We start from the raw sequence: 9,478 nt of genomic DNA on the forward strand, positions 1-9,478 counted from the left end.
ACAACTCCTGGCTATAAATTTCTTGGTCTTTCCATTTGTTGTAGAGTACATCTTGTCTGTCTGTGTCGTGCCCGAGTCTTCCTTAGCTGTTGCTGCCGTCGGGCGAAATCAGTGGGGCCAACGCCCTCTCAATGGGAGGAGTGCAACGACACAAGATGATAAAGTGCCTTCTTTAATAAAAATTTTTCATAGTAAATCATGCTACTTTAAGTAAGACGAAGTAGAGGGTATTGATTCTACTGCGCTCATCGGGTTGCACAATTCACAAACTAAAACTGCTGTTTGATGAATTTTGTATTTTTTCTGCGTTTCTCCAACATAAGTTGGTTTAAATGGTGTGAAATGGTGTCTTGCTTGAAGCCTCCTTGACAAGGGATTGCTTATATCCTTGTGATGATTATTTCTTTTTATGGTATTGCTTTTTTTTAAGGTGACGTTTAAACTCAGTTAAGATAAAATTTTACTAGCCGTGCCTATTTCTTAAAGTTATAAGAGTCATTTTGTTTTACATTGTGGCAATCATATATAAATATTCTATTTTTCTTAAGTATTTACGCTTTCAATTATTGTGTGTTACATTTTACGGGCTAATCGCCGGTGGATCCGAACTATAAATTCAAGATATTGTCAGTTTTAGTTTCTCATTTCATTCCCCATTTTGTTTAAATAAAGTTTACAGGCTAAGAATCGGTTATTATAGTCTGGATATATATATATATATATATATATATATATATATATATATATATATATATATGTTTTCTGCAATCACCTATCGACAGTGTCAAATGCAAACTTCAGATTTTTTATTTCCTCTCCCTGAACTTTAATTGTCTGCACAAACGTTCATATCCCACGACAGAAACTGTTTTCATCACAAAAGTTTGATAACTGTAGGTGAGGTGTTGTACAGGGTGGTCAGAAACAGCTTGAAAAGCGTCTTAGGGTGTTGTACGATACGTGGGGCCGATAAATAGTTGTTCAGAAAAAATGCGATACGTTGCTCCGTTACCGAGTTAATTAGCATTGAACTTGGCCAATCACGCCGTTACGCACGCAAATGCAAGCAGCCCGCGAGATACAATTGCTGTCAGTCGTTCTCACAGGCGTAGATGACGTCTCACGAGATTGCTCAGCCTTTGCCTCGAGTTCTGTAGTCCCGTACACAACTTTTTTATCGCTCTCTTGTTTGGTTTTAGGAAACTATGCGAAGGATAGGTTTGGCGACACAGTCTCTAGCGGGGCGCTTGAATTTGCACATGCAACAGCCTGAGTGGATAACATCAATGCAAATTAACTCGGAAACGGAACAACTTATCGAATTTTTTTCTCAAAAATTATTTCTCATCACAACCTGCTCTGCAGCACTCTTATACAATCTTTTCAGACAGTTTCTGACCACCCCTTATTTACTCGTAAGTTACAGAATTCTAGCTGTATAGAAGAAACGGACACTAATCATTGATTGCAAAAGTAGTAGATTTGTTTGGCCCATTCTGGACGTTGGCGAGTTTTTAAGCTGAAATATAAATACAGAGCTCCACGTTCTTTATAAATAAAAGTGACTGTGTGCCATGGACGCTTGTGAGATAACTTCAGAATAGTTCATCACGGCTGTCTTATGTTTCTACTGTAAGTACGCTGTATTCTAAGTGCTATAGTATCGAATCAAGGGTGAGGAGACAGGAGGGAGTTGTGAGAGTTGAGGGGAAACGCGTCTGTTGTGATGGTCAGCAGTGCTTCTTTAAATCCACGCACCAGATCCTCCTTTCGTTAGCGTTAAGCGTGTCGTGTCTACACGGGGACAGTAGAAACGGGACACCTGCTTCGCTGGACAAGGACGGAGAGCTTTCAACCGCGGCCTTGTGGCAGAGAGCTTCTGAGAGCCTTTTGGTTAAGCTAAGGAAAGCGAAGTTGTCGATTTAAATGAAGTTACAGATCTAGAGCATGACTTTGCTGCAGCTAAGGACATGTTAAAAGTGAAATGGAGTCTTTTACGTGGCTAGAGTACTCCACAAGTTGTGCTGTGGTATCAATTCGTGCGGCACGAACACACTTTTATTGAAGCTTATGAAGTCAGTGAAGATGTACGATCTTAACTGAACGTTATAAGCATTAAGATTCTTGTTTTACGCAATAAAAAAATGGTTCAAATGGCTCTGAGCACTATGGGACTTAACATCTGGGGTCATCAGTCCCCTAGAACTTAGAACCACTTAAACCTAACTAACCTAAGGACATTAACACATTCATGCCCGAGGCATGATGCGAACCTGCGACCCTAGCGATCGCGCGGTTCCAGACTGAAGCTCCTAGAACCACTCGGCCACAGCGGCCGCCTTTTACGCAATGTGTCTGGCCTTTCAGCCACAAATAAGGTATTTAGGGTTACATTCTAACATATGTATATTGTGAGATTTTACGAACATTTTCTAGGAACTAGCTACAAAGTTCTGTTTTAATAGAGTAGGATGTAGTGGTTGTTTATTGGAACCGAAAAACATTTTGGAATCTGATGAAAATTAGTTGACGAATCAATGTAAGTAAATTTCTTTAAAAAGTCTTTGTATGCAAATGTAAATAATTTCGTTCGCGTTTCATTGTATTCGAAATTCACACTTGACTCGCATTCTGGAGAACGACAGTTCAATCCCGCGTCCGGCAATTCAGATTTAGGTTTTCCGTGATCTGCTTATTTCGCTTAAGGCAAATGTTGGGCTGGTCCCTTTGAAAGGCCACGGACGATTTCCTTCTCCGTCTTGCACTAATTGGAGCTTGTCCTGTCGACGGGACGTCAAATACTAATTATTTTCCTCCTCTTCGAATTTCGGGAGTGACTGGTGATACGAAAGCAGCGCCGTACGTTAATAACGTGAAACTGCTATCTATTGTTTCAGAATCGGGTGTTTGGGGCGCTGCGAGGCGTTTTCGCTGGTTGAATATCAATTTGATAACCGCTGCGGGGAGGATATTCATATCTCGGTGCTAAGTACGTCTCGTGTTTCGATCTAGCGGCAGTTTCACTGGTTGAACCGGAGAACCAGGCGTTATTAAATAGTTGTGATGTTCCTTGTATTATTCTGATCTTGGACTAACAACGGTTGACTCTCGAACTGCAAGGTATAGCTTTGCTTGAATGAAGCTAGTTCAAAAAAATGGCTCTGAGCACTATGGGACTCAACTGCTGAGGTCATTAGTCCCCTAGAACTTAGAACTAGTTAAACCTAACTAACCTAAGGACATCACAAACATCCATGCCCGAGGCAGGATTCGAACCTGCGACCGTAGAGGTCTTGCGGTTCCAGACTGCAGCGCCTTTAACCGCACGGCCACTTCGGCCGCCAATGAAGCTAGTGTATGACATTGAGTATATAACATGCTTGCTACATGTTAGAGGTATTGTTGGGATGTCTACACTCCAAGCTTGATTTCCCACGTATTTCCTGTAGAATGAGTACATAATACTGCATAATTATACTATAAGCACTGTACACTGAGGGCTAAGCCGGCCGGAATGGCCGAGTGGTTCAAGGCGCTACAGTCGCAGGTTCGAATCCTGCCTCGGGCATGGATATGTGTGATGTCCTTAGGTTAGTTAGGTTTAAGTAGTTCTAAGTTCTAGGGGACTGATGACCTCAGAAGTTAAATCCCATAGTGCTCAGAGCCAATTGAACCATTTGAACGGGGGGCTAATCAGCTTGCTCTGTTTGTAGCTGTACATAAAACGTTCAATAACATGGTATCCGCCCCGCAGCGGTTATCAAATTGATATTCAACTAGCGAAAACGCCTCACAGCACCTCAAACACCCGATTCTGAAGACGGCAGTTTCGCGTTATTAACGTACGGCGCTACAATATGGTGAATGTGCAGTTTGCGTAGGGATATCAGTAATCGATTCTGTAAACATGTCATCGCGGTAATAATTGCTAGGTGGTAACTTTAAATTACCACGAAGTTTCACACTAACATACACTCCGTTTCACGATAGCATATTCATTCTCAGTTCAACTACCTGCTTAGTTTTTCTGCGTACGAACCTACTTAGCACAAGGAGTACTAAATGACGCTTCGATACCGTCAAAAAATGATGGATACTCATGCGGTCTTTCGTCACTGTCTCTTTTTACAGCTACGTCACTCTCAAACTTGCAACGTTCTGCCACGGAACTATAGAATAAGCTGCTTGAAGCATCGAGCAGTTTCAAGCGGTATTTTCCTGCAGTACTTTTGCGGTAACGTCACAGCTACTGCTGAGTGTTTCTGAGAAGGGAAGCTACACTAAGCAGGCCACTGGTTTTGCTAATCTTTCGCACTGTTGTAGTACATAGTCAGGTTAACAAACTCTGATGCTGTGTGATGCGGTTCTCAGAGTTTTCGAGTAGTCGATTTTCAAAATTGTACGAACCTGTTGAACGCTGCAGGAGAGCGCTAACCGTCGAGCAGCGATGACAGGGCAACAGCCTAAGGCGGCGGACTAGATGTCAGCACGTAATGAAATCGATTTACGTCATAGATTTTTTTCTAGTCTTCCGCAAGAGTCTTGTATTTTTTGAGGTGAAAATTTCCATTCACTGAACGGCTGAACTTTCCTGTGTGGCCAAACACCGTTAGATCTGAATCGCTAAGAAGAACACTAATAATGCGTTAATAGTGGTTACGCCCACAACGAGTAGATCATGTCTATAGGTGTTTGTAGCCCAGTATTTACTTTGCCTGTGACGTCACCGTAGGCGTCTGTGCGTGATTGTTGCAATTTAGCTGAGAGCTATAAATTAGTGTAACGCAAAAACGCGTTTAGCCAGGACATTGATTCGGGTGTCATTGTGAAGAGCTTTCCGAGCGGTACTCGGACACAAAGTGGGCCAATAAGTATATTCGCCGGAATATAAGTAAGAATCAATATTAAATTGAAAATTACAAAACCATGAAATCTGATGTTTCATATGACTCCTCAGTGTGCTCGGAATTGCAGAAAACGCAAATCAAAGATCGCGTCGAAGGGAATCTAAACAGCCTACAAAGCTCAGTGCCGAACGAATGCGAGTGGTTGGCATTGTGCACACAGCGGCCAGCGGTAGTCCAAACTAGTGAATTATCTCTCCTGTAACCGTTGTACCAATCTTTGTACCCACTTTATTAAAGAGATTCATAATCTAACATGTATTAATACGAAACACCTGTTACGATTTTAATCCGACGTTTCCAAGAAAGATCTTTGGCAGGTACCCGAACTGCACACACACAATTTTTTTATTGTACCATTCCGAAAAACATGATTTTGGCGGAAGATAACAAAACAACGACGTTTGTTCAGAAATGATCGGTAATAATAATGGGACTCATAGGGTTGCATTCGTTTCAAAACTTTAGTGGTGGTATAATGAGGAATCCTGAGAAAATGAATATTTATTTATTCACTCAATCACACGTATGGAGTGTACATTATTTAAAGCAGATGTAGCGACTTTTCTGCGATAAGCACATGAATGTACAGGGAAATAAGAGACCATTTCATCAAGATTCTTTATTTTACGTCGATTACTCATCAGCACAAATGTACGACTACGATTGTCATTTTTATTAGCATTCCTTTGCGAGAGGCACGATTTTAATGGAAGATGAGGAAGAGATAGCGAATGCCCTACGTGCCTCCTCGCGCGCAACCTTAGCCTACGTCCCTGCTGGATGGCTGGCGCTTTCCTATGATTTTCAACAGGCCTGTAAGACATCGAACAGCGGTTTCTCGAAAATGCTTGAGAAGTGCGTCGTACCGCAACAGTAGTCGGTACATTTAAGTATGTAGAACAATCGTCTAAAAGACAAGCAGACTCTGACCCTTTGGGTGTGTGCTTCACTCGTAAGTTGTTTTCAGTGTTCTGTATCGCAATCGGTAAGATACGGAAGCCTTATGGAATCATTTTGTTGTCCGTATGTCTGACTTTCTGTCTGTCAGAGTGTCAAAACCCCTTTTTCTAAGGAACAGGTGAGGGTAACAAGTTGAAATTTATATAAATTTTTATGTATATTTATATAAATTTTATCTGTATGTATATTTATATAAATGATTACCGCCCCTTTGTGGTGTAAATAAACTAAGGTTCTAACAAAATGTAGATGACGATGTTTGGTTTGTAGGGCGCTCAACTGCGCGGTCATCAGCACCTGTACAAAGTCTCAATCTTTACGCAGTCCAGTCTCGCCACTTTCACGAATTATGATGAAATGATGACAACAGAAACACCCAGCCGCAGGGCAGAGAAAATCCTCAACCCTGCCGCTAATCGAACCAAGGACCCCGTGATCCAGAGGCAGCAACGCTAGCCCTTTTTTCTCATTTTCTTCCTTAATGTTTGTTGTATTTGTTTGGGGCGGGACGTTCCATGACTCTTGTTCAAGTTAATCGTTGATCCATTAAAACAGTGATTTTTTTTACAAAGTGCCATTAGACCACGACTACCGTACGATTTCGTCAACAGTGCCAACATCAAGATATAGCTCCCTGAACTGCTAATCTAATGTTTTTGGTAATTACAATTCCAGGTAAAGACCAAAGATCAGTTAACTGACTATATTCCCACGCTACTCTCAGCCTCTAAATGTATGTCATTACGTACCTCTTATATTTAAGTGTCTGAATACTGGTGTATCTATACGTATGGCTGTAATACCCAAATGTGTTTCTTGTTAACTGTTCTCCCGTGTTGTCTAGATGATACTTGTAGACCTACAGAAATATTCGATACTCTATTCTCAGCTTTTGAAATAATTCTTGCAGGACGTACCAATGAATTCTTGAAGTTTTCCTGGCGTACTGAATATTCTATGAGGTTTCGGGATTGCAGCCGGATCATGTTGACTTCTTGCTACAATATTTCGCCTGGCAATCGTTCAGCCATCTTCGGGACAGAGTACGCCAATGCCGAACGCTTGCCTGAAGATGGCTGCAATCCCGAAACCTCAAAGAACATACCAAAGAACATTTTATTGTTAATTGAGATATATAGGCACTAATATGGATCGAACTGTGAATATTCCGCATGCGTACCAACGGGGATTTATCATTTACATTGTGAACCAGTAGGATTTTTATTAGCGTACTACCTGTGTGTACCCTGTGCTACATTTTCGGCCAGTTTACTCGTGTCAGTATACTGTGGAACCAAAATTCGTTCTATGACTGGATCTGTCCTTTGTTAAGCATATGTAACTTCGTGCCAGAGTATGACTTAAATTGTTGTATGCTCTGTATTGTCGAAACAAACTGTAGAATCATATTTCCTTTGTCGAGATGGCTGTACGGGCACTTACTGCAAGCCAATAAACTAAAATGAAAATGTTACTGCACTCAAACCATAAGGCGATATAAGTCACATATTTTGATACTTTCAAATTTGCTCATAATATACACTGAAGTGTCAAAGATACTGGTATAGGCATGTGTATTCAAATACAGAGATATTTAAACAGGCAGATGCGCCTCATTAGAATGTTCACGAGTGGAAACATGTTACCTGGTGGGACGAGTCTCGTTTTAAATGTCGAGTGGATGGACGTGTGCGGATATGTAGACAATCTCACGAAGGCATGAACCCTGCATGTCAGCAGGGGACTATTCAACCTAGTGGAGGCTCTGTAATAGTGTGGATCACGTGCAGTTGAAGTGATATGGGACCCCTGATACGTCTAGATATACGATTCACATAGGCGACACATACATAAGGATCCCATCTCATCACTTGCATCCTTTCTTGTCCATTGTGCATTCCGACGGACTTGAGCAATTCCAGCAGGACAATGCCACGCCCCACACGTCCAGAATTGCTACAGAGTGGAACACTTTTCTGAGTTTAAACATTTCCGGTGGCCACCAAACTCCCAGGCATGGACATTATTGAGCATGTCTGGGATGCCTTGCAACGTGTTGTTCAGAAGAGATCTCCACCCCCTCGTACTCTTACGGATTTATGGACAGCGCTGCAGGATTCATGGTGTCAGTTCTCTCGAGCACTACTTCAGACATTAGTCGAGTCCATGCCACGTCGTCTTGAGGCACTTCTGCGTGCTCGCGAGGGCCCTACACGATATTAGGCAGATATACCAGTTTCTTTGGCTCTTCAGTGTATATATGGTCTGGTAGTGCCTTGAAATGGTGCGGGATCGAATCAAGGTCGGACCACGGATTTTTCTGTCTTAGTTTTAACCTAGCCTTCACCTCCCAACGATTTGAGGATTCGCCAGACACATGGTTCCGATTCCACGCTAAACTGTACATCCCCCTCCCCGTTCGGATAGCTGGAACAGGTTAGCGACAGGCTAGTCGCCCCAGTGGCTTAGTAGAAAGATTCACACCAGGCCACTAATCCACACGAAATTGTTATTATTTTCTATACACGTAGTTATGATTGAAACTTACTGGCGGATTAAAACTGTGTGCCGGATCGAGACTCGAACTCGGGACCTTTGCCTTTCGCGGGCAAGTGCTCTACTGGCGGAAGTAGAGCTGTGAGGACGGGGCGTGAGTCGTGCTTGGGTAGCTCAGTTGGTAGAGCACTTGCCCGCGAAAGGCAAAGGTCCCGAGTTCGAGTCTCGGTCCGGGACACAGTTTTAATCCTCCAGGAAGTTTCGTATCAGCGCACACTCCGCTGCAGAGTGAAAATCTCATTCTGCATAGTTATGATTGTATGGAACCGTCCAAACGTGAGTCCTGCTCGAGCTGAAACTGGAGAACATTGTTTGGTTGGTGATTTACTGTCTCGTGACATTACTGGAGGAAGCTGAGGAGCTTAGCCGCAGGTAGTGGCCCGGCGCGGCCTGGACTGAAGAGGCGCCCACCGGCCGGCCGGCAGCTTCCAGCCGGTGGCGTCTGCCGAGGCCGGTGCTCCAGTTGCGCCGCCGGCGGCCTTTCTCCGCGCGCCCCACTGCTCTTTAGGCGGGCCGCCCGCCCGCTCGCTCTTCTGCCGGCTGATGGCCGCGCGCGACCCGCAGCCGGCCTCGCCTGACACGGGGGCGCCTCGCCAGCCGGTTCCGTGCAGTCACAGTCACACGTCTCGTCCTCGCAGCGGGCAGGTTGCAACGAGCGGCTGAGAACGGACTGCCACCGCAACAAATTATCCGACCGGGTTCTTAATTTGGGCAGTGAATCAACGTGCACAAAGGGCGACATGTAAAAACCGACGTAGATCAAAAATGATTTTTCCTGATCTGGAAGAGAGAAGAAAACGAATAGCACCCTTTTTGTAAGAAATGTAATGTAGTTTAATTTCGTACTGGAAAACATTATCGCTTGATGCCCCCACCACGCACCACGCTCACACTCCACCTGCCAGAATTTTTAGCATTACACTACCCGCCCCCCCCCCTTTCTCCATACCACTGTACAAAAAATTGTGACTTCATGAATTCTTTCCCCCAGCTGGCATTTTGTCGTCTTCGCTGACAGGACTGCTAGAGGTATTAGTCGCGTGGTGCCGTTGGCA

The 9,478-nt window shown here is 43.6% G+C and overlaps 1 non-coding gene across 1 annotated transcript; it reads left to right on the top strand.

Annotated features, from left to right (window-relative positions):
* The first annotated feature begins 8,526 nt into the window (after positions 1-8,526).
* On the top strand, positions 8,527-8,601 carry Trnas-cga. The gene has a single exon. It is a non-coding gene; the product is annotated as a tRNA-Ser (tRNA).
* Positions 8,602-9,478: the final 877 nt, after the last annotated feature.

This window comes from Schistocerca americana, chromosome 3, assembly GCF_021461395.2.
Source record: "Schistocerca americana isolate TAMUIC-IGC-003095 chromosome 3, iqSchAmer2.1, whole genome shotgun sequence".
NCBI classification, from domain to species: Eukaryota; Metazoa; Arthropoda; class Insecta; order Orthoptera; family Acrididae; genus Schistocerca; species Schistocerca americana.